The sequence below is a fragment of the Dipodomys merriami genome, unplaced genomic scaffold (genome assembly GCF_024711535.1).
Source record: "Dipodomys merriami isolate MVZ:Mamm:240054 unplaced genomic scaffold, mDipMer1.0.p SCAF_1, whole genome shotgun sequence".
NCBI lineage: Eukaryota > Metazoa > Chordata > Mammalia > Rodentia > Heteromyidae > Dipodomys > Dipodomys merriami.
Window position 1 is genome coordinate 46,938,723 of NW_027202270.1, and position 26,216 is coordinate 46,964,938.

Genomic DNA, 26,216 nt, shown 5'->3' on the forward strand with positions numbered 1-26,216 from the left:
TCTACTTCATGGAGATTCTATGGGTCATCACTAAGCAGGTAGGTGGCTGTGCAGGCAGGTGACTATGTAGGCAGGTGTCTCTGCAGGCAGGGTTCAGCTGGGTGGCTCTTCTGTTTTCAACATAGCTAACTCCTACATATGTGATCAGCTTCCAGATTGACTACGGTGTCCCAGCACACTGCCAGGATGCATTGAATCCCTCACAAAGCGTGTGCAAGTTCACAAGAGATCTGGTAAAGCCTGCAAAGACTCTTTTCCCCCTCTTTTATTATTATCTTTAAGTAGTTGTACAAAGGAGTTGCCATTTAACAACAAAGTTTATGAATACATCATATTTTGACCAATGTCACCCCTTTCAACATTCTCACCCATCCCTCCCCTGCCCCCTCTTCCTTTGCTCTTCTTTATTTTGTAGAATGTTTTGGATTTTTTTGAAATGGCATTCTCCCCTCCTTCTCCTCTTTGTTCTTCTACCGTTTTCCCCTTAATTTCACCCCACCCCCTTTCAAATATCCACTTTCTGGTTTTATATTTTTACTAGTGTTTGATTTTGTCTTTCTAAGAAATACACTATTGGAGTTCTCCCTTGAATCTACCATATTTCAATTAATACACTTGTGTACACTTGCATACAACCCAACATATTCACTTATAGGTTTATAAGCTAACTCTAGCTTCCACAAGTGAGAGCAAATATGCATCTGTTGTCACTGTGGACCGGACTTATTTCATTTAGCATAATTTTTCCAGGTCTTTTCATTCCTTTACAAATGGTACAATATTATTCTTGCTAAAGGGTGAGTAAAATTCCATTTTGTCTATATACCAATTTTCCTTGATCTATTCATTACTGAGGGGTATCTTGGCTGATTTCATACCATGGCTCTGGTGAATAGTGCAGTGAATAGTTGAGCTGGTGGATTTACTGTATCCTGGTTTGCAATCTTTTGGATAAATGACCAGGAGTAGAATTGCTGGATCATAGGGGAATTCAATGTTTAATTTTTTGAGCCTCCATATTGCTTTCCAGAGTGAGTGCACAAGTTTACATTCCCACCAACAGTAGAAGTAAAAATGGCCAACAGACACATGAGAAAATGCTCAACATCTCTAGCCATAAAGGAAATGTAAATCAAAACATTGAGATTCCACCTCACCCCAGGTAGAATGGCCAATAACAAGAAAATAAAGAATTTCAGATGATGGCAAGGATGTGGCCCAAAGGGAGCCCTTATATACTGCAAGGACTCTTATAGCCAATCTTGAAACTGGCACACATTAGTTTGGTAGCATTTCATTGGCCAAAGCAAGTCATGGGACCAGTCCCCATTCCAGAAGCAGAAGTGAGGATTTGTTAAGGGGCGAACAAACAAACAAACAAAAAACAATACTCATAAAATGGAGGGACTTAATTATTGGGAGTGGTAATACTTTATGGCCATTTTTGCAAAATCTTTTATACCCAAAACTATTCCACATTTAATAAACAAAATAATACTACATATTAATGAAAATAAATCATATGAAAATATCTTTGTATATCATAAAAACAAAATTATATAAGTCATCAACCAGTTCACATCTAATTATAAGGCAAGTAACTTTTATACAAACCATTCAGCATGCCAAGACACATCTAAAACTTGCACATCTGTGAACAATTAATGAAATATTTCTTTTAGAGCAAACCATGATTATTAAACTTCTTATATTTTGCCCATGTGGTGGGTGGAAAATGTGATTATAGCTTTAATTCCGTTTCTCCCTTTCAGAGGGATGTTAGCTTTTTTTTTCTTCTTCTGATGTTTGAGACCATGGAACAGCCTGAGTTTGAAAGGAAATTTGAACAAAAGCAAAGCCATCATGAGGACTATGCTGTGCATTTGTAGGGATAAACAGAAACACAGGAGACCTGACATTTATTGTGACCTCTTAAGAGAAACTGGACAAAGTGATGTGTTTTTTTGAGGACAAAAGGAACTTGATATTTCCAGTATGAGCTGAAAAGAGAATGCAAAGCCTTGAAAAGAAAGCTCTTAGAACCCAAGAAAGTATGTCTGCCCACCTCACAAATGGAGACAATATCCACTTGCTTTTATTCATGTCAACATTATTGTGCATTCATCAGTGAGGTTGTATGGTCAGACAGACTTAGGCAGGAGTCTAAACCATGTGTGTATGCCTGTTTGGGGGTCCACCGGAGGGCTTTTTGGAAGATAGATCTTTGGACTGGAGTTGGGAAGGGATATTCCCATGCATATTTGATCATTAGCATCTTCTGTATTGATTGTTGAGTGAACATGGGATAAAGTCCTTTGGTTTGGTTTTTTTCCAGTCTCTCCTGTGGTACAAAGAGTGTATGTTTTCCCAGTCATACCTTGGACTCCATCACAAACATTAGTCTTGTTATTAAGCTAGTCTTTCCATTTTTACTTTTTCAGCCTACTTGTTTCTATGCTGTAGCAAAACTTCACTGCTGGAAGAGTTTCAGTTAAGGATCTTCAAGGCATTACACACACTGTAGGAATTTGTATTCCAAAACCATCAAGGACCAGTGTGTGGCTCATACCTAAATTCCTAGTTATTTGGGAGGCAGTCATCAGGAGTCGTGTGGTTCAAGGTCAGTCCAGGCAAGAAAAAGTTTGTGAGATCACATCTCACATAACAATCCATGCATCATTGCATTAACCTGTAATCTAAACTACAAAGAAGACATAGTTGTGCCAAGGCTATCCCTGGCAAAAACGTAAGACCCTCTCCAAAATAAAGTATTAAAAGTCTAGAGATAGGGCTCAAGGGGGTGGAGAATCTGCCTAGAAAGAGTGAAGTACTGAGTTCAAACCCCAGAATCACCAAACACAAATTAAATTTGAGATTCCCAGTGGTTCATGTCTAGAGGTAAAGACATCACAAGGAACATATCCTCTCATGAACACAATTTGTCTTGGAAAGACAGACAGGCTGTGTGACTATTACACAGCTCTCATTCTGTGCCATCATTGGTAGTGACCAAATTGACCTTTCTGCCTCTGTCAGATTGATAAACCAGAAAGAAGATGAAAAAGCATTTAAAGATTATTTCAGTGCTAAGAAAAATGTAGAAAATACATGCCAGATTCTGCTGACAGTACATTTATGCAGCCAACTAGAAATTCTTGAGGATGAAGGAATTGAGGAAAGGCTTCAAACCCCCCTAAATGTTCAGCTGTGAGACCACGTGTGCTGATTTTCAGACAGATACCATAGTCAATATTGCATTATGAGTGATACCAGGAAAGAGTTGAAGGTCTAAAATCCAGCAGGTAATGAGGCAAAAACTATCTCTTGCCAACTTGTGGTGCCAGCAGAAGGGCCTGAGTGCCCCCTTGAAGAAGACATTGCAGGCCACAGGGTTGATAGACTGGCTGAGACACCCTCCCCACCCCAGGGAGCCAGTCAATTCCACAGCTGGAGATGGAACCCTGGACACTCAACTTCGAACCATAGCTTCTGACTCATTTTAAACACTATAATGTGCTCCCTACACACACAAGTGTTGTTCTAAAACCTTCTATTAGAGGGACTTGAAGGTCAAGCTTACATACAGAAGGTGGTGAGGGGCGGGATATTTCTGTGTTGCCTGGCATAGGAGCACCAACATATCAGAAAGTCTCAAATCAAGACCATAACCCCACAGACCAAGCAGACAGGATCATGCAAACAGGTAAGTCAAACGCAGGGCAACTCAAAGAGACTTTGTCTTAGCATCCTTCAGCCACAGGTAAAGAACTATGCAAAATGAAAGCAACTCTCTTATTGGTTGGATCTGCCTGCTATCTAACTGCCCCAGGGTGTCATACAGCCTACTGACCTCCAGGGGTGCTGGAGCAGACAGAACTGGCACCTGAACTTTTGTTCCAGCAAGCAACATGACTTTTGCTTCTCTGAAACAAACTCTCACAGTCAGGGAACTGTAAAAAGAAGAATTTTGAACTAGATGTAGTGGTGCACAGCTATAATCCCAGCATTCAGAAGGCCGAGACAGGAAAATGATAAGTTTGGACAGGTTCAAAGCCAGCTTGGGCTTTGCTTTTGCAAACCCTGTCTCAGCAAAAAGGAAACGATGGTAAAAAGTTAAATGTTGCAGTCAATGTTGATAAGATATGATGTCTAAATATGGACTGAAGACAGGAGAGTCAGTGGTGCTTGAAGTCTCACTGAAACTTTGCTTCAGCAACCCCACTCCAGCATCACATCCACTTTACTTTTGCTTCAGCTTCTTTCTCTACCAAATGCCTCTACTTCACTAGTGCCCCAGCTCCTCAGCTCTATGTTTTGGAGCTTAAATTCTCAGCCCTCTCTTGGTTTCAGTGCTTTATATTCCAAACTAGAAGATCCACCCCTTCAGAGGGGCTTTTCAACTACTCTCTGCCTTTTGCTGAGAGTATGCCCCAGCCTGGAATTGCTTTAATGTTTACAGAACCATGCTGATCCGTTCAGGTCCCCACCTCACTGAAACCTCTATCTTCTCCCAATGAATCCTCTCTCACCACTATATGATAAGTAAAGAATTTCACAGAAGTTCACCAAGGTGGCCAAGTCCTCACCTAGGAAGCAATGGAGCTAGAATTTACCTCTGACTTAGGAGCCTGTACTCTGCATCCCACTACACAGATGGCTTCTTGCGTCCACCCCCCACCCACCCCCCACCCCCGCTTCCTAGCTAACTGGTCCAGGGGAAATTCAGGAACAAGTCATTTCACTGCACTGAACATGGTCTTCATCATCCCATGCCATTCACCAGGCTCCACTCACTTGCTATTCTGAATCACAATATTTAAAGATCACAAAATTTAAAGTGGACACGGTATCCTCATATGGCCTACCTCCCCAAAGCCCTCCATATGCCCATTTCCCTGCAGCTATCTCCAGACCCAGAGCCTGAGCTCAATGGTACATTCTGTTCAAGTTCCTAGGGTACTGTGCTCCCTCTCCTGGAAGAGAGACTGGTCCCTTCCCAGCCATCTCTCACCTTGCCAGCTCCAAGCATGAGCCAGCACTCCTGTCACACTTCCTAAAAAGCCAGTATAGTACAGTACTCTGTGCTAACCAATAAAACAATGCCATTTTATTTGAAAATTATTGTTATAAATTTGCCCTCTTTCTCCCGCTACACCAGAATACTTTGAAAAAAAAAAAGCCTGTGTGACTTGTTCTCATCCCAGGCTGACTTTGTAATGGGCATTTGGATCCAAGTTTATTAAACAGAATGTTAATGATATATAACTCCCAAGCTCACCTTAGTGATGATTTTCAGGGAGCCTCCAGAGTACTATTTTATATGAGCCATACAGCAATCCTGGATTGTCATACTCACTTTAGAGGTCAGAAACTTGGTTAAAAGCAATTAGTGGCAGAGCTGGATTACTGAAACCCCTTTGCTGTCACTACCTTTCAGGAAAGAGAACCCTGGTATCAGCTTTTGGATTGTTCTGCTGGTGGGTAAAGCCTCATATTCAATATGTGCTATTCCCTCTCCCTGTCAGCTCCTTCATCTTGGCAGCAGATGACCATCATTTTGGAGGCTTTCAACCAGCTCAAAGTCCAGGCTTTTCTGGAGCAATAAGCCAGTACTTCTGGGAGGTCTCAGGTCATTGTTTGTTTGTTTTAAGATCCTCAAGTTACTCAATATGTAGCAAGTGCCAAAAATATCTGCTTCAGCAAGCCCTTCCATGTGAACAGTATTTCTCAAGCAAGGATGCAATTTGCTTTGGGGGATTCTCTTGAGTTATCCTAGGGTATGATCACCTTGGAGGACTGAGGTTCAACCTATCAGATCCAATTTCCTGACCATCCTAAATGGTGTCAAGAATGTAACATCAGGAACTAGAGGCATATGGTGCTGGGCCAGGTTCTACCACTGACCCAATGTACTTGGGTGTTTCAGTCCATCTGCCTTAATTTCACTTGTTCATGTGCATTTTGGGGAGACTCATGTGGGACACTGGGTAAAAAAAGACCCTCAGATACTAGAAAGGACCCTCTACATGTGAAGGCTGAAGGAGCCTCAGAACAATCTGTTAATTTCTATGGGATTTAGACTCAAAAATCACACAATATGGACCATTGCGATAGTTCTCTCTGAACTCATTTTAATTTAAGGGAGTTAAAAGACATTGTCCACTTTTTATAAATGAAAAATCAAAGAGAGGAATTCAAAAGGAATTCCCCCACAGATGTGTAGGCTAGTTAAGCTATTACACAATTATATATAATGACAATGTTTTAAAAGAAACATAGTCATTTATGAGAAAGAAAAATTATTTGAGTATCATAGCAAAAACAGTGAATAAGAGTAAATTTAATGGCAATTTCTTCCTGTAAATTGTCACAACTGCCTTTCCGTAAGAAAAGTCCAATATCCCTTCCTGTCAAACTCCTTCCCATTAACCATTAATGTTGTGTGACTTCAAATTAAGCTAAGTGTTTTTGATTCCTTCAATGATAATGTTGTTTTGGAAATTTAATGAAAACTGAAGAAAATTTAAAACCACTTCTTAAAGTAAAATAAACTGGATAGTCTACTTTTGCAACATTACAGATTAATTGTAAAATTCAACAGTATATATGCATATTGCAGCGAATCCAAATTGATTTTAAGATATGTATCTATGAGGTAAGATCTACTTCTGGCTCACTCATCATTCCCTGTTCTATCCTGTCCTGCAGCATAGGTTTCTTAGAGGGGCTTTGTGGATGTTGGAATGATACTTTAGGTGGAAATAGGATTTGTTTTTTGACATTTATACACAACAAGTTTCAGGACCAGAAGAGTCCATCAGTGGATGTCCTCATCTGCTACAAATAATCCCTTTATTTTCTTCAAAAGACAGCATGGAATCTCGTTCACAAAGTTCCAAGGAGACAAATTAACAAGTTTCAGGCAAATTTCATCTGAACCTTGGGTTCATGGTTCTCCAAACATTACCTTGCACACTGTATAGTAGCCCAAGGCAACCCAGGTGCTCATGTGACACCAACACCTTTCCTAAGGATCTGATGAAATTAGCAGCAGTAGTGAGTGTCACACATGAGGCTAAAGACATATGACCAGAATACAACAATTTCAGCACACTCTTTAGTCTTTCTAACGTTTTCATCCTCCTTCATGAAAATCCCTTTGATGTTTTATATGCACTGTTTGACGGCCACAGTGGATTAATGAAACCTTCAATCCAGGATCTTTTGGTAAAAGAGCTATAAAACTAATACTGAATTTTAAGCTTCCTGATGTCAAAGTTCAAGGACATCTTTTCCTAACAGATTAAAAAGAAGTCAACTCAGGAAGAAAGGTATAAAAGTAATACATCAGCCAGGACATTCTGCCAAGACCCATGCCATTTTTTTTCAATGATGACTTTGTGCCAACTTTTCTGTTCACTTCAAACATCAAACCTATTAGTAAACCCCTTTTATGTCTATCAGTAGCACTAGACAGATTGGGAGCACCTGTTAAGTCCTAATGATAGGGTTTGTTTAGAAGTTTTCTTGAGCATTTTACACATAACACTAAGGGAGCCAAACATTTCAAAGAAATGTAATGATGAAAGAAAATGACATAAGTGATTGCATAGGACACATCACGATATTAGTTGTGATATTCTAAACTACTCAGCATGTTTTATTAAATTACAGATACTATTACATTGTTATATATACAGCTGTTTACAAAGACATTGTGATAAGATCCTGGAAGTAGGTTGTTTCACTTGTTTTTCTGAGGTAAAGTACTTATATAAATACCGTAAACATAAATACTGTTTTTTTTAATTTAAGAATCATATTTGAAAGCCAGCAATAGTGACTCATTCCTATCTATAAACCTGAGGACTGTGGTTTGAAACCAATCAGGGCAGGAAAGTTGTGAGACTGTTATCTCCATAAACTACCACAAGAAAAAAGAGCCATAAGTGGATCTGTGCCTGAAATGGTAGATAATCTTGAGCAAAAGAAGCTTGGGAGACAGCTTCAAGGCTTTGAATTCAAGCTCCAGACTCAGCACTCCCCTAAAAAAGACTCATACAATCAAGAGTCTTGTTTCTATTTTTTATTTTTAAATTTTATTGTAAAGGTGGTGTACAGAGGGGTTATAGGTATGAGTCAGGTAATGAGTACATTTCCTTTTGAACAGTGTCACCCCCTCCATCATTCTCACCCAAATTTTCCCCTTTTGACCCCTCATTCCCCTGAAAGTTGTACAGTTCATTTCCAACATAGTGTCCAGTAAGTTTCGTTGATGAATTGGTTTACCTTTTGTCCCACTGATTCTGTGATTCCCCAATCCCCTCCCAAATTAGATAAACTTATATACAAGACAAAGGGTACAGAAATCATAAATAGCAACAGAAGAGAATAAACCAAAAAAAGGAAACAAACAAACAATAGAACCACAAAGAGTACCATCAATATTTTCGTGCTTCCATTCATTAGAGTTCACTTTGATGAGCATCATTTTATATGGTCAAATGAAAACTATTGAGCATTGTGATCCTCTCATAAAAGTATTTTTTTAGATCTCTATGATGAAAACCTTAAAAACCTGAAAAAGGAAATCAAAACAGAACTTAGGAAATGGAAAAATCTCCCATGCTCCTGGATTAGAAGGACCAACATCATGAAAATGGCAATACGTCCCAAGGCTATCTACAAATTCAATGCAATACCTATCAATATTCCAACCTCATTCTTCAAGGAAATAGAAGAGGCAATCCAAATTCATATGGAACAATAAAAGACCCCAAATAGCAAAAACGATCTTTAACAGAAAGAACAGTGCTGGAGGAATATCAATACCAAACTTCAAACTCTACTACAAAGCCATAGTAATCAAGCTTGGTACTGGCACAAGAACAGATCTCAGGACCAATGGAATAGAATCAAAAATCCAGAAATGAACATATAGACCTACAGCCACCTAATCTTTGATAAGGGAGCTAAAAATTAGAATGGAAGAAAGACAGCCTCTTCAGTCAATGGTGCTGGCAAAATTGGTTAATCACTTGTAGAAAACTAAAGCTAGATCCTTATATATCACCCTGCACCAGAATCAACTCCAAATGGATCAAAGACCTCAGAGTCAAAGCAGACACTCTGAAAACATTACAGGATGGAATAGGAGAAACCCTAGGTCTCCTTAGCACAGGCGGAAATTTTTTTAATAGAGACCCAGAAATACAACAAATCAAAGAAAGGTTGGATAAATGAGACTGCATGAAGCTGCAGAGCTTCTGCATGGCAAAAGACATAGCTAGCAAGATCAATAGAAAGCCTACGGATTGGGAGAAGATCTTCACTAGCCATACAACAGACAAGGGTCTCATATATAAAATATACTTGAAACTCAAAAAATTAAATTTCCTAACAACAAATCCTCAAAGAAACAACAAATAAGTGGGCTAAAGACTTAAAGAGAAACTTCTCTGAAGAGGAAATAAGAATGGCCAATAGACATATGAAGAAATGCTCAACTTCTCTAGCCATAAAAGAAATGCAAATTAAAACAATGTTGAGATTCCATCTCACCCCAGTTAGGATAACTATAATCAAGAACTCTAATAACAACAGATGCTGGAGGGGATGTGGACAGAAGGGAACCCTACTGCATTGTTGGTGGGAGTGTAAACTTGTTCAACCACTTTGGAAAGAAGTATGGAGGTTCCTCAAAAGACTCCACATAGAGCTCCCCTAGGACCTAGAAATCCCACTTTTGGGCATTTACCCAAATGATCACAAACAAGACCATACTAAAGCTACCAGCACAACTATATTTATTGCAGCATTATTACCATAGCTAAGATATGGAACCAACCCAGATGCCCCTCAGTAGATGAATGGATCAAGAAAATGTGGTATATATACACAATGGAATTCTATGCCTCCATCAGAAAGAATGATGTTGCCCCATTTGTTAGGAAATGGAAAGACTTGGAAAAAATTCTAAGTGAAGTAAGCCAGGCCCAAAGAAACATAGGTCCCATGGTTTCCCTTATTTGCAATAACTAGAGTATGTCTGAGTCAAGCAGAAAAGGTCAGATAAGTTGATGTTAGGGAAATTAACCACAAGATAAGTATTCAAATAAACCCAAATGATCACAAACAAGACCATACTAAAGCTACCAGCACAATTATATTTATTGCAGCATTATTGACCATAACTAAGATATGGAACCAATCCAGATGCCCCTCAGTAAATGGATGGATCAAGAAAATGTTTATATGTGTGTGTGTGTGTGTGTGTGTGTGTGTGTGTGTGTGTGTGTGTGTGTATATATATATATATATATATATATATATATATATGACCATATAAGGTGATGTTAAGCAAAATGAACTCCAAGACATGGACACAAGAGGTTTCTCTTTGTTATTGTTGTTATCAATGTACTATTGGCTATTCTATGTCTTCCTCAGAAAAGTCTAAGTCTTTAGCTCACCTATTGATGGGGTTGTTGTGTCTTTGAGGATTTGTTTTTCTGGGGGGGCTTAATATTTTGAGCTCTAAGTATATTTTAGATATGAGATGCTTGTCTGATGTAAAGATCTTATCCCAATCTCTGGGCTTTCTATTTATCTTGCTGGGTATATCTTTTGCCATGCAGAAACTCTGCAGTTTAATGCAATACTATTTATGCAGCTTTTCTTTGATTTGTTGTGTTTCTGGATCTTTATTTAGGAAGTTTCAACCTGTGCCAAGGAGCCCTAGTGTTTTGTAATATTTTCAGGGAATCTACTCCTCAAGGTCTGTTATCCATTTGGAATTGATTCTGGTGCAGTGTGATATATAAGGAGCTAACTTCAGTTTTCTACACATGTATAGCCAATTTTGCCAGCTCTGTTTGTTGAAGAGGCTGTCTTCCATCCTGTATTTTTTGCTCCCTTATCAAAGATTAGTTGGCCACAGGTCTGTTGGTATGTTTCCTCTATTTCATTTGTCCTCGGGCCTATTCTTGTTCTAGTACCAAGCTGTTTTTATAACTAAGTCTCTGTAATAGAGCTTGAAGTTTGATATTGTTATTCTTTCAGCACTGTTCTTCATGCTAAGGATAGTTTTTGCTGTCCAGGGTCTTCTATATTCCATATGAAGTTTTAGATTGCCTCTTCTATATCATTGAATGTTGTTGAGATTTTGGTGGGTATTGCATTGATTCATAGCTAGCTTTGGCCAATATTGCCATTTTTACAATATTAATCTTTCCAATCCAGGAGATGGGAGGTTTTTCCACTTTCTTAAATCTGCTTTAATTTCCTTTTTCAGGTTTTTAAATATTTCATCATAGAGGTCCTTCACATCTTTGGTTAATTCCTAGGTATCTTATTTTTTTGAGGCTATTACATAGAGAGTTGCTTTACTGATTTCAGCCTTGCTCTTCTGTTGCATACAGAAAAAATATTCACTTTTATGGATTAATTTTATACCCTGTTATTTTGCCAAAGTTTTAGATCAATTCAAGTAACTTGTGAGAGGATAATATGAGGTTCTTTAAATACAGAATTATGTCATATGCAAAGAGGGAGAATTTTACTTCTTCTTTCTCTATTTGGATCTCTTTTATGTTTGTCTCTTGACTTTTTGCTCTGTCTAGGAATTCCAGTACTATATTGAAGAAGAGTGGAAAGAGCAGACATCCTTGTCTCATTCCTGATTTTAGATGAAATGGTTTTAATTTGTCACCCTTAAGCATAATTCTGGCTGTAAGTTTGTCATCGAAAGCCTTTATTATATTGAGAAATAGTCCATGGGTTCCTAGCTTCTCCAGAGCTTTCATCATAAAGAGGTATTGAATCTTGTCAAATTTTTTTCTTCATCTATTGAGATGATCATATGGTTCTCGTCCATGCTGCTATTGATGTGTTGAATTGCATTAATTGACTTGCATATATTGAAGCAGCTTTGTATCCCTGGAATGAATCCCATTTGGTCATAGTATATGATTTTTGGGGTTAGTTGAATTCAGTTGATCAGAATTTTATTGAGAAATTTTGCATCAATGTTCTTCAAAGAAATGGGTCTATAGTTTTCTTTCTTTGATTAGTCCCTATCTGTTTTGGGGATGAGGGTTATGCTGGCTTCATAGAATGAGTTTGGTAGTGATCTTTCTCTTTCAATTTCATTGAAGAGTTTGAGCAGTATTGGAGTGAGTTCTCCTTTGAAGATGTTATAGAATTCTGCTGTGAATCCATCTGGTCCTGAGCTTTACTTGGATGGAAGGAAGATTCTTAAATTTCTAAGAATACTGTGTATACAGTGAGGTAAGTGTTTATTAAATCCTAAGTGATAGTGAAAGGTTCTTAACTGTTAAGTATGTGATTGGCATTTTCAAATATAGTCTTTAAAATAAATACATATAGCATTCCCATAGCCAATTCACAAGGCACATACTTTTCAGTGATGCTGGTGTTTAGAAGAACATTTCAGAAAATGTATGTTAACATCTGAGTTGAAAAGATTGATCAGCTGTAAGATATATCACACACAAACTGAATGGACCCCTGTCACCATTTTACAATCGAAAGCAACTTGAAATAAACACTTTAAAAAATCTCAAGGAGGGGCTGGGAATGTGGCTAATATAGAATGCTTGCCTAGCATACAATGAAGCCCTGGGCTGGATTCCTTAGTACCACATACACAGAAAAAGCCGGAAGTCCTGCTAAGACTCAAGTGCTAGAGTGCTAGACTTGAGCAAAAGAAGCTCAGGGAAAGTGCCCAGACCCAGACTTCAAGCCCCAGGACTGGCAAAAAACAAAAATCTCAAGGAGTAATTTCCATGACACAGTATCCTGTCTATAAATTCCACCACTGGTCCAAAGCATGAAAAACAGTTTGCATATGACTTTTCGGTTTCAACACCCTACATTCTGCTCAGTAAGTCTTTCCTGGGTCTTTTCCACAACTGCAACTCTTTTGTGTTATCAGAAAGTCTCTCTGCACTCCCATTCTCTTCTAACACATTGAAATAATACAACTATAAATCAAGCTAATTAAAGCTAATTTCTCCCCGTAAGCATTTCTCATTGAATTTGAAAGTAGTGTGTCAGTCAAATGAATCTTACTGTCCTTTGGAAATTGATAATATATACATTAATGGTTTGAATATGAGTTTAAAGCAAAACCTTGGCTGTACTAATAATTCCATTTCTGTATCTCCCAAGTCCTACCCAGTTTTGATTTGACCCTACTATTCTGGTCTCTACTGCTATACTTGTACACCTAGAAATTCATATGCTTAAATTAAGTTCACAATAAAACAGTGCAGAATGCTGTGAAAATGTAATTTCTGTGATGCACAGGACAAAGTCCATATGGTTCAACAACTTCCTGAGAGAGTAAATGCTTTCTCCAATTCATCACCAACCCCTTGTCTAACCTACCTTTAACAACTAGTTCCAAATTATTTCCTGATGCCCCTGACCATCTGAACATCTGCTAACACCCAGAGACCATGGCTCTCTCTTGCCCACATGCCTTTCTTCTAATAATGCCTTCTCTGATTCTTCTCTGGCCTACCAATACATTTATTCATGTTTAAATCTTAAAAAACTGGAGGTGTGGTTCAGGTAGTAGAGTAGTTGCTTAGAAAGTACAAGGCCCTCACTTCCAACCCAAGAAAAAATATTTTCAATATGATTGGTTTAAAAATCCTAGTGCTTTACTGAAGAATGACCCCATAGAATTCTCAAGAGTACTCAGGCAGTGATTAGTAAATGTCAAGGATCTAATGACCCTCAGGCCTGAGTCATAGTTAATTGGTTCCTGTTAAAAATATCTTCGGTACAAATGAAAAAATAAAAGCCTGACAGGACTAACATTGGTAAGTTTTAATTCACTGCAATGGGATTTTGAAAAGCATAAAAGAGTATTTGCTCCACTGGAAAATAATCTTAATTCAAATCAGTGGTTTAACTTCCAAATTGTAATGTAAAATCTATGTCAATTAAATAGACTTCATGTTAATTTTCTTTACTATTAGTTAAATTGGAGTTAAAAAGAGAACAAATGCTAAAATTAACACCTAAATAAGCTAATTAGCACCTGAGGCAGCAAGTAAGAGATGCCTAGAAGATAGCCCTGGGAACTTTCACTCCAAACACTGGTTGTTGGGCCTTCTTACTGAAGGATGTTGGGCCTTCCTTAAAGAAGCTGGGTAAGGAGTCTGGGAGTTGTGTTGGGCAGGTGAGGGAAGGTAAAGTAAAAAGAAGAAAGTTGGGTGGAGTGGAGGGTAGAAGAGAGCCTTGTGGCCAGGATGCCATAAGTACTTAATTCAGGAATATCTAAGTCTTGGCAAGATGCTCTAGAGTAATACCTGCAATCTAGGCTGACCAGGAACGAGCAGTATATCTCAGCATCAGTAAAGAATCCTTGACCACCAGGAAGGAGGTCCCCAGAGGAAGAGCTAGAAGACTTTCTCTCTTCAGATGGGCAGTGCATGAGAATCCTTAACTTTAATCTCTAGTTACAAGCAAAAACTGTTACATCCAATTACTAGGGTTTTATTTCTGATGAAGACAGACTGAAAGATTCTAGGTGAATTTCTTGCCTTTGATTAGTTCATACTTAGAATCCATCAACCAGAGGAAGAAAAGAAAATGAATACAAAGGGGCAGGGGACAAATAAAAGCAGAGGTAATAAAAACAGAAGACTTGTTTTCTGGTGAGTAAACAGGAATGATGTGCCAATTTTAAGGCTGAGGTACAGCACCTTTTCCTGCTTCAATAATCAGACCAAGGGAGAAGAAGTTATGTCTGTTTGCTTCCTAAGGATGCCTATACAGCTCAACTCATCTTCCCTTTCCAGTTTCCCAGCCTTACTCATAGAGGTTCAGGGAAAATGCCCTGTGTGTGTGTCGATAGCTCATCTCAACTCAAAACAAATTATTGACACCCTAAAATATCAGTACTGTGGAGACTGTAGGAGAAACAGGATGGCTGCCTGAGTGTGGGTTACTAGCTTAGCCTCTATCTCAAATCCCTCAAAACCTCATAGGAGCAGCCAGACACAGGTGATTTCCTTGTAGTCCTAGCTACTGAAAAAGGCTGAGATCAGGAGAATCACAGTCCCAGGTAAGGCCTGGCAGAAAAATTCATGAGACCACCATCTCAATGGAAGAACCTGGGTGTGGTGGCATGTACCTGTCAAGCGAATTACAATGGCAAGCCTAAAATAGGCAAATCACTGTCTTGGGCAAACACCTGACAGGGAGTGAAACCCTATTTCAAAAATCATCAGTGCAACAAAAGGCTGCAGGTATGGTTCATTGGTAGAGGGCGTGCCTAGCAAATCTGAGGCCCTGAAATCCAAGCTCAGTGCCGAAAAAATAAATAAATAAAAACAAACAAACCTCACTGTAGTGACAGCAAGGATCACACTAGATAAAGCCAAAGCAAGCAAACACAGAGGGTACCAGCACTGCTCCTGTAATACTTATGAAGTTACTGAAAAAGGTTAAAACTCTAGCCAGATCACAGTGAATTCCTGGAACAGAAGGGGGAAAAAAATCTCACACTCCACCCTGCATCAAAAATCCAAGTGGTGCTGGGAGCGTCCAGGTTGTAACATGAACACTTGTATCCAGTACTAGAGTTGCCCCTAATATACCATACATGGTGCTATGCTGTGTTGCCTCTGAAATGCTCTCCAAAGGAACTGCTTGCCAGCGTGGTGTTAATGTGGAAGGTTTGAGCAGTCATAAAGAATACCACACCTGAAACACAAGGTCACAGAGATTGAGTACCACAGGGCTCTGCTGAAGTAAAGCTGAAAGTGCTAGTTTGAAGAAGGTGATGCTCCTAATTGGAAATGTCTTTTTTCACTCTTTTACAGTTATGACTCAATTGCAAATACCTCCATTAAACAGAATGGGGAGGGGAAGTGCTTTGGAAGATCTGCTCTTTCCCGTGGGTCTAGTTCACTCCTCTGGCATTGTGTGAGTGTCTGGGACTCGGGTGGGTTACTAGAGGCTCACAGTCAACTGGGAGATCACCTCTCCTGTACTGATAGTACTACATGATTCAGAAGTAATAGCACATAAGAGTCTATAATTGTGTGGCAATTATAGAATAGCATTTTAAAATTAGAATCAACTTTTATCCTATTTCTCTTTGTGGTTGCAAAACCAGTTCAGAGATCTAATAATCTACATTTCCTAAGCAGGAGAATTGCGTTTTTGTTTCCAGAAAGAAAAATGCTTTATTTTAATCAGCTACCACTAGTTAAATTAAGTCTACCCTAAAACAAAGCATATGGGCAAACAGGGACACAAAACACAGGAACACAAAAGTTTATTCCTTCAACATATGTATAACAAAAGTATTCTACATGTTTAACACAGCACTTAGTCCTTAGGACTATATATATAAAAATCAAGATATATTTTATATCATACATAATCAAGTGAAATAAGTATGGTAATTTTTAATGCAAGTAGAGAACAGAATAAATAACAATAGATGGTGACATTAGTGATGGTATACTAGAAAGACCCTGAAAGGATCTCTGCTACAGGTGACCCACATCATAAAATCTGAATGAAAAAAAAAGTTTTCTTTAAATGCATAAATATAACTTCCTTTGTACAACTATTTAAAGATAACTTTTTAAAATGTGTTTACAAGTGCCAATAGCCTTGGGTGCTGAGCAATCTTAACTCTGATTTCCTTATTTAGGATAGGAGAAATCATTGATCACTGCCTCTGCAAAAGAACTTTCTTCCCCCAGACTACACCCACTTACCTGAATCTCCTGGGCAGAGCATGTGGGCTCAAAGACTCATTGCATAAGAGTTAACACAAGGTGAAGGCTTTATTCTTCATTTCCATCAAGTTTACCTCATAACTTTCAAATAATCAGTAAGACTTTAAAATATCCTCCCTTGTGTGTGATCTGAATTTTTAGCTAGTAACCCACCCGAGTCCCAGACTCACACAATGCCAGAGGAGTGAACTAGACCCACGGGAAAGAGCAGATCTTCCAAAGCACTTCCCCTCCCCATTCTGTTTAATGGAGGTATTTGCAATTGAGTCATAACTGTAAAAGAGTGAAAAAAGCCATAATCCATGGCTTTTGTTGTTGTTATTTTTAATACTGGGGTTTAAATTCAAGGTCTAATGCTTACTAGACAGGCACTCTACCACTGAGCCATATCAGTCAAAATGTCCTGATAATCAGATTTCCCCTGGCTATGACATCCTAGAGAAAATTTGTAACAAGGAGAAAGTTATGTTGGCTTACTGATACAGGGGTTTCAGTCCATGGCCACTTGGTTCAGCTGCTTCTGAGACTGTGTGTCTGGTAAGGCCAAACATCATGATGGTGGGGAGCATGTATGAAGTAAGATGGCTGACTTCATAATGGGCAGAAGACCAGCAAGAGAGAAAGACCAGGACCAAAGGCCATCCTTCAAATACACACCTCCACTGACCTACTCCATCCATTCAAGCCCTACTTTCCCTAGTTCTCTCTGTCTTCCATGCTTCCCAGAAGCCATTCAATAATGAATCCATCAGTTCATTTGTCCACTAATTACTCAGAATCCTTATAATCCAGTCACCTTTTCAATGGCTGAACCCACCAGCTGAAGACCAAGCCTTTAACACATGAACATTTCAGAGGACACTTGAAATCCAAACCATTGCAGAAGTCTATTGCTCTTTTTCAATTTATTCAATAATGAATTTTATTGTTATATTTGACCACTGAATAATTTCTCTTATGTTGGCCAAGCAAGATTATTAGGAGGACATTCACCTTTATAAATTCACCCAGTGTGTATATATATATACACATGTATATGTATATATATATATGTATATGTATGTATATTATACACATATATGTGTATATATATCAGTATATATAGATATTAGTATTTTTATCAAGAAAAATATGAACATATAGTTAAATTATTCTGTTACTAAAAGCTAAATTCTCTAGTTTGTATTTTACTTCCAGAAATAAAGACCTTTACCTTTTTATGGGTGGGCGGGGGGATCTCAGATACCTTGTCTAGCAAGCTATACATACCAGCGTGGCCTTGAGCCTGAAACCCTTCTTATCTTAAGACTGCCACCAATCCTACCTTCAAAGCTTTTATCTTAAGAAAAGCAAATGTTCATTTTAACTGTTTTATATAAGCAAAACACTCATTTTAGAATATTTATCTGTCAAAGACTATCTATTCAAAGCATTCAGATTGAAGGATATAAAATTATATGTACATATGATAACATGATGCATGTTTATATTGTACAATAGTTACTAGTGAAAGACATTCTGAAAAGCAAAGTTATTCAACTTTTTAAAAAGCAATAGAAAGGTGTATGTGCAAGTAAGTTAACAGTAAATTTCTTTTTTTTAACCTTTTTCTTTTTTTATTTATTAAATTTTTTATTGTCAAGGTGATGTACAGAAGAGTTACAGTTACATAAAGTAATAAGTACATTTCTTGTCAAACTTGTTCCCCCTTCTAAATTTCCAAATATATTAAATTGTTTCATAAATAAGAAATATAGCATTTTGCCCCCTCAATTTTCAAATGTTTCTTTAATTTCAATGAACCTGAAGAAGGAAACAGACCTCGCTGACTTCACAAAGTTTGTGGAGTCATCATTATAAATATCAGCAGCCCTACTCAATCTTATCAAGATACTATTGTACTTCAAAGATTATTTAGTATGTCAAATACTCAGAAAGCATAACATATTGATCCATAGGAACCCTGTAAGACTGACAAACCACCATACACTGCTTAGCCCAAGCAGGTACAAAGCACCACAGGTAGAAAGCAATACACTTGCAGTTTCAGCCTGGGGTACCTATTTTCAGACAAGAGTGGTGGGAGTTTGAGAGAAGATAACACTGTAGTTGAAAAGTTGAAACCCCCAGGTAAGACAGGCCACACCTCCACCAGCCTTCCCATCTGTTGTGCTTACAGGCTGGCTAACTGGTCTGTCTTTATCATCTGTGTTAGTCCATTTTTATCATTGCTGTGGCAAAATACCTGGCAACTTCAGGGAGGGAGAATTTATTTTTGGCTCACAGTTCCAGAGCTTTTCATCCATATTCCTTGGCTCCATTGCCCATAGTGATGCAGAATACGGTGGTAGTGGGAGCAGATGCAGAAGACACTTGCCTCATGGCAGACAGGAAGCAGAGTGATTTAGTCCCCACTGTAACACACATCCAGTAGTCTACTTCTTTCCAGCTAGACTTCAATTAAAATTTTTTCCAGTCTCTCCCAGAATTCACCAACAGCTGAGTGCCAAAACTTCGGTACATGAGCTTTTTGGGGGAGACATTTCATATCCAAACCATAATGCCATCTGTTCATCCAACTAGGGATGGAAACTTCATAGTCCCTTTAGCCTACAGGACAAGACTCAAGGTTGGGCTTTTAAATTTTTTTTCCACAGAAAACAGGGTGAAACAATTAAGGGGGCAAAGGTGGCCTCTGGAACTAAGGGTAAAATGAGTAAATCCATGCAGGCATTCTGTGGTTCCCTATGCTACATATGTCCCTTGAGCCACATACACAACCCAAGTCCTGCATGGGTTGCAAGGCCAGGGGTCTCTGAGCCACTGAAGACTTTCTATGCAAAGTGGACCTTGAAATCAAGAGCAAAACTAAGAAAACAACTTCTGACCACTGGACCCAAATTACCTCTTGCACAGTGTAGCCACTTCACCGTGTTACCACATATGCACTGCACCAACTAAACCAAAGGCAGGACATTTGCACAAGGACACTGTTCATGTACTAGTGACAAAGAAGAGCGATTGGAATGGTGAGAAATCACTATGGTGAAAAAGTTTCTCTATTCCAGTCTCTCTGATCCAGCACTTCAGAGAAAGGGAGCAGAGAGCCCCAGTGCACCCTGCCATTGACAGGTCTCTGAGGGCATCTCAACCACATTGAGGGAGTGTAGGCTGACAGGACTTCCAGCTTCTAGATACAGGGACTCTGTGGGCTTTTTCTTTCTAATGTGTGAGAATTTCAAAGTTCTAAATCACTTCACAACAGAGACAGGCTCAGAGAAATGTGTTGGTAGCTATTTTGTCTATTTACTGGAATCATAAGATATACTATCCATATGATCCTGCTATTTTAGGCTATAGGTCACATTGCCTGTAACATCACCAGTGATATAAACTTACCAACCCCCTTTCATATATGCAGCTTGTCCTTGACAGAGGCAATATTCTGTTGTGTATAACTGTCCCAAGGACAACAATCAACTAACCTTACCCCAGTACATCTAAAACTAAATATTGTCATTACACCACATTTGCCTCAAGGTTCCTAAAAGAAGGAACATAAACAACAGAGCTAAAATTCCTTCAAGATCCTCAGCCCAGCTCCACTCATTGCCTCCACTGCTCAGTCTGCAATGATCATGGCTTGAAGAACATGTTTATTAATTTTTTATATCAAATACAATTAATTGAAAGATATAAGAATTGTTTAGCCAGGCACTGGTGGCTCACACCTGTAATCCTAACTACTCAGGAGGCTGAGATCTGAGGATCGTGGTTCAAAGCCAGCCTGGGCAGGAAAGTCCATGAAACTCTTATCTCCAATAAAACACTCAGAAAACTGGAAGTGTTACTGTGACTCAAGTGGTAGACGCTTGCCTTGAGCTGAAGAGCTGAGGGACAGTGGCCAGGCTCAGAGTTCAAGCCATGACCACCACCAACAAACACAAAACAAACAAACAAACAAACATAAAGAATTGTTTAATCTAGCCAAATCAATAAATGCAGTGCAACACCTTCAGTTCCTTTTTAATACTGTCTTAGGCATGTGCATGAACGGGGGAATAATTTCTGTGTATAGAAAAGAAGAGAAATTTGGTCATGTTGCTTTTGAGACATCCTTAGGGAGACCTAGTTAATGTGCCTTAATGCTTTTCTTTTGTTCCATTATAACAAAATGACTATAAGATTATAGACACACCAGCCCAATTGCCCTACTTCTGTGTATGTTTGAGCTGTTTCAGAAAAGTTTTTAAATGTTTCTATTTATACTCACTGACTCAAAAAAGCCTAACACAAATGTTTCAGTAAAACAATCAGAAACAGATTGTGCAAGTTAATTTATGTAAAATTGCAGTTAATATAGGAAGCTAACCTCAAACATGATCACCAAAATATTAATAGTACAACCATCTTGGACTACAGCTTCAGTAACCAAAAAAAAAGTATACCTTTCTTCAGAATTTGAATTTTTAAGGAATTACCCTATTTTCATGATTGGATAAAGTAATGAGACAATTTCTTTCTTTCTTTTTTTCACATGGGACAAAGAGTCCTAAGTGTAACATGATCTTGAGATCATAAAAGGATAAAAAGGATGGCAGGGAGCAGAGGACTAAATATGTGGTTAAGACTGTGATTATCCGCAGAAAAGGAACTAAGAAACCAAGACCAAGCTGGGCAAGGTGGCAAGTGCCTATAACCCTGGCTAGAATTCATTTAAAAAAAAAAAGGAAAAATTACGATGACATCATTGGTAGTAAGAGTCAACAGCTCATCTGACACAGTCTCAGAAGGTAGACAGAGAAAAAGGGAAGACCAGATAACCACAGACCAAGCAGAGTTGCCTTGGAGGAAATCAATGTCCAATGGCAAGCAGCATGCTGGCTTTCCTGCAAAATATTTAAATGAGAATGAGCAAGCTCCAAAAGTGAGCACCCAGAAATCCATGTCCTTAGGTGAAAAATTGAAAGGGGCATGTAAGTACGGGGCTGGTAAAGATCTGGGAGATGAAGTAAACTGGAGTTGGCTCCAAAACAAAAAGAGGGGTGGTAGAAAAATGAGATAGGAAAGTGCATTAAGGTGGTACTGAAACCACCAAGAGACCCAATGTGAGGTTCAAAAGTTCCAAAAGTCGAGCCTCATGGGGGCCCAGACCCATTAGAACTGCCAATATCTTCAGAATCTTAGATCTCACACTGGAATTCAGTTAAGGCATTGCTTCTCTAACCTGCACTACTAGGTGAGGAGCCCAGGATTGTCATCTTCTACTCATAGATCACAAAATCAGGCTCAGAAGAGGTATGCATCCAAGGTCTCAGCCTAGAAAGTGGTAATTAACTCCTTATGGTACAGGTTCCCTAGCAATCTCCTGCCCAGTATAGCCTTCTCCTCCACAATATCATTCTTTGTCCTAATAGGAAATCACCCCTCAGAAAAGCAACAGAACCATAAAAGAGCCTGGAATTGGGCTACCCTCAGTGGCAAGTTGTCCCCACAGCCCAAACCTAACAATAAAATCCTGAGATGAACTCATTCTTGATCAAGTATGCTAGGTATTAACTTTCAAAATAAGAAAACAAGATACCATCTTCTCTGCTGGAAGTTACTGCAGATGGCATTAGAAATGTGAGAGTTGATGATATTAAAGTAAAGTTGTTCTTGTCACACCCAGGTAAGATTAGAAAGAGGAAGTTATAAAGGGGAGAGCTCACACTTGCTCAGTTAATTTTTGTACTATCTTAGGACTTCCTAAGGGCCTGAACCTATTTTTTGCATACTTCACACAAGTACAGACTGCTATAACAATGTTTATCTTTTATTAGCAACGTTTCATACAAGATGCTCTAAACAGAATTCCCACACATCCATGGTACCTTCCCCAAGAGATGATGCCAACTATAGCCTCAAGTTCCAAGATCAATGCTCTTTACATCCAAGTAGTTTACATTAATTTCTTTCTTTTTGCCTCTAAAAACTTCCTCCTTGACTGGAGGAGAGGGGTATAGCACCTGTCTAGAAGATATGAGAGCCCTGAGTTGAATCACTAACACTACACACACATATACATACATACACACACATGCATGTGTACATATATACAGTGGGGTATTCATACAGTGGTATTCAACTGGCCAAGATACTTAGCTGACCACAGGAAGGCTGTGACAATGACAGAGCTACCTACACCTTAGCCCCAACAGAGAAGTCCACCATGGTACTGTGTGCAATTCCCATCCACAATGGTGACCTTGAGACTGGCTGACATTAATTTCCTTTCAGACTGAACAGATAACATAACCAGGGCCAGAAAAAGGGAAGTTCACAAAACACTGACAAAGCAGTGTTGAAGATACTGATCATTTATGATAAATGTTACTTAGCCAATGACCTCTGACTTGAGGAAGAACAGAGCCACCATCATATAGGCCAATACTGCCAAATACAGAATGTAAAGGTAATGATTGCCTATCACTTTACATAGCTACACAAAACAAATTAATATTTGGTTTGTTGGATGTAGCTCAATGACAGAGTACTTGCCTAGTATGTGCAAGCCCTGATTTGAATGCCCAGCACTGCAAAACTGGGTTTCTTATATTCAGTGAGAGTTTCTTTTTTCCTTTTCTTTCCTTCTTGGGTGGTATGAGAGTTTGAACACAGGCATTTTATACTTGCTAAGCACTTGTGTTAATTTGAGCCCTCTTTTTGTGTTAATCCCGCCCTCTTTTTAAAGTTATTTCAAAGAAAGTGTTAAATTCATCTGAAGAAGTCATCCCTGATAGGCTGAAAGAACTAAACATTCAAGTCTACAGGTTCAGGATCTTACACTCTCAGGAGTTGCAAACCCCATTAGGGCCATTTCAGGAATTTCATTCTACTCAAACTGTTCATGTGTTAGAACTGGGGCTGGCAATCACTTCTCTGAAATGACAAAACAACAGTGAAATGGCCTATACTTAGATCAGTTGTGATCTCAACTCTTAGGCTACTTATGAAAAACAATAAGGTAGACATTTGTCTTTATACTGTAAATCATTCCAGACAAGGTATCAAACTTTAAAAATGACTGATTTTGAAAGAAAGCTTAAAGTGATCTCACAACTTAAGTACCTTCAACAATAATTAATATCTGAATTATTGTAAAAAAAAAAGAGATGCAAATAAGAATTTCTTAATCTCAAATCAACCATTAAGACCAACTTGTACATTGAATCCTTTCCTGCAAAATAGGTTTTAGTTATTGGTAGTGGGGTCCTAAGATTTCATTCAAGTCTGAGTTTTTTGAACAACAGAAGAAACAGCAACATCTAAAGCCAAGATTTCCATAAATCATCACTGTCATTTATAGCTGTTGTAAGTCATTAATACTGTGCTTCAGAGAAACTAAACTATTATACAAGAGCTGAAAATAAATGAGAGACTGTCCTTTATACTAGGTTGTAAGCAAAAGCTAGAAGGTCCTAAGAATATGCAAACTACTATTTACAACACAGGCCTCAAAGAACCTTCCTGTTCATACTAAATAATGGTGAGCAAATATACACTAATTAACTAACTGAAGGGAAATTTTTAAAAAACACTTAAACCAACTAAAAGTTATCTGTATTTCCTGTGAAAAATTATGCGTGGCATTTTCTCCTTAAATGTCCATTACAATGCTCAATAGGAAATGTACTAATTCCCTTACTCATTCATGTAACTGTAACCCCTTGTACATTATTTTCACAGTAAAAACATAATAAAAATATTTTTAAAAAGTGAGTTAACCACTAGGAGCCAATGGCTCATATAGCTAGCTACTCAGGAGGATCTGTGCAGAAGGGACAGCTGCTACACAAACCCTACTAATAGTTTTACCAACCAACTGATATTTCTATTTTCCTATAACAGGTTTTATTTAGTGAGGGACAATTTACAAATTGCTGCTCCCAAAAGCTCAAAGACATATTGTCCAAGATTCTGTCACCTTCTCAAGTTTTATTCATGCCCTTGAAGCTGTTTTTAACAACCTTGGAAGTTTCGTCTATCATCTAAGGGAGTGCAGTCAATTTACATGTTTCTACATTCTCTGCCCATTTTTAGATATCAAAGAGGGATATTCTAGATTTAGTTTATGCCAGAAATTCAAATATATGTCTCCAACAAAGGGTTTTTAGTCTATAGTAAAAAGATTGGAGTGTGGGTATGCATCAGTTTGAACTTATAATGAAGTATCTAGGAATGAATCTCTGTTATTATTTCCAACATTACCACCTTGTTTCAATAAAATTTACAACTCCAAACATGTCAACTAAACCTACAGTTCTGTAAAGCATGATAGATACAATAGAACTAGCAGAGGAAATTCTGACACCACTCTTGAACTACTCTTGAAGAGAGATACATACAGTACAGTACAATCACATCTTGGTCAAGGATGCCTGTTTTGAATACAACATATATATATATATATATGTATATATATATGTATATATATGTATATATATATATATGCTCCTAGTCTACCCTCTCTCCACCATCAATGTCCCCTCTCTACCCATAAGCCTTATCTATGTGTCAATCAGCCTTCTTTTACCATAGAAATACGTGAAATAAGCAAAAATTGCATGTTGGCTCATATTTTTATTAGAGTTTTAGCCACTATAGGCTATTACCTCATCCATTGCTATGGATGAGGTAATATAGTTCACGTCACTAAGTATGTTCACTTTTGACCATGAGTAAGAAGCAAAAAATGAGAAGTAGGAAGTAGCTTCAAAGACAAAACACCAATGACTTGAAGACCTCTCACTAGGCTTCACTTCTCAAAATTTCCATGAATTTGCCTTGAGCTAAAAGTCTTTACCACTTTTGAGGATAGTAAGAAGCAAACAACAGTAACTCATATTCAACTTCTGTTTATGTGTAGCTTTCATTCCATTTTAGCCATAATTTATTTCCAACAACACCTGTTATGGCTGAGCTCCCACAACAGCCATCTGCAAGCTGGTGATGCCAGGATGCTAGAATATAGCTCAATATAAACCCAAAGGCCTAAGAACCAGGTAAACTAATGGAATAAAATTCAATCCAAAGTCAAAGGCCTGGTAATCTGTGGAGTCAAAGTCTGACTGTGGAGTCAAAGTCTGATATCTGAGAGAGAAAAAGAACGTTCCACATCCAGGAGAGAAAGATAGAAGAAGTCTCTTTTCCTCTGCTTCTTTCTTGTCAGTTTAGAGCCCCAGCCAATTCTGTGTGCATGTCTACTTTGAACTGAATTTTCTTATCTTCATTTCAGTTCCTTCTGGAAACACCCTCACAGGTGCACACAGAAGTACAAATATTTAATCCATCAAATTAACCATCATAAGCTGGGGATGCAGGTCAGTGAAAGAGAGCTTGTCTAGACATACTCCAAACCCTGGGTTCGATCCACAACACTGTCTT

General features: G+C 38.4%; 1 long non-coding RNA gene across 1 annotated transcript in view; it reads right to left on the minus strand.

Annotated features, from left to right (window-relative positions):
• Positions 1-17,305, minus strand: part of LOC138835496 (uncharacterized) — a 43,469-nt gene extending 26,164 nt beyond the window's left edge. Inside the window, exon 1 of the long non-coding RNA XR_011374647.1 lies at positions 17,268-17,305. This is a non-coding gene — a long non-coding RNA (uncharacterized lncRNA). The remainder of the gene's footprint in view (positions 1-17,267) is intronic.
• Between the last annotated feature and the right edge of the window lie 8,911 nt (positions 17,306-26,216).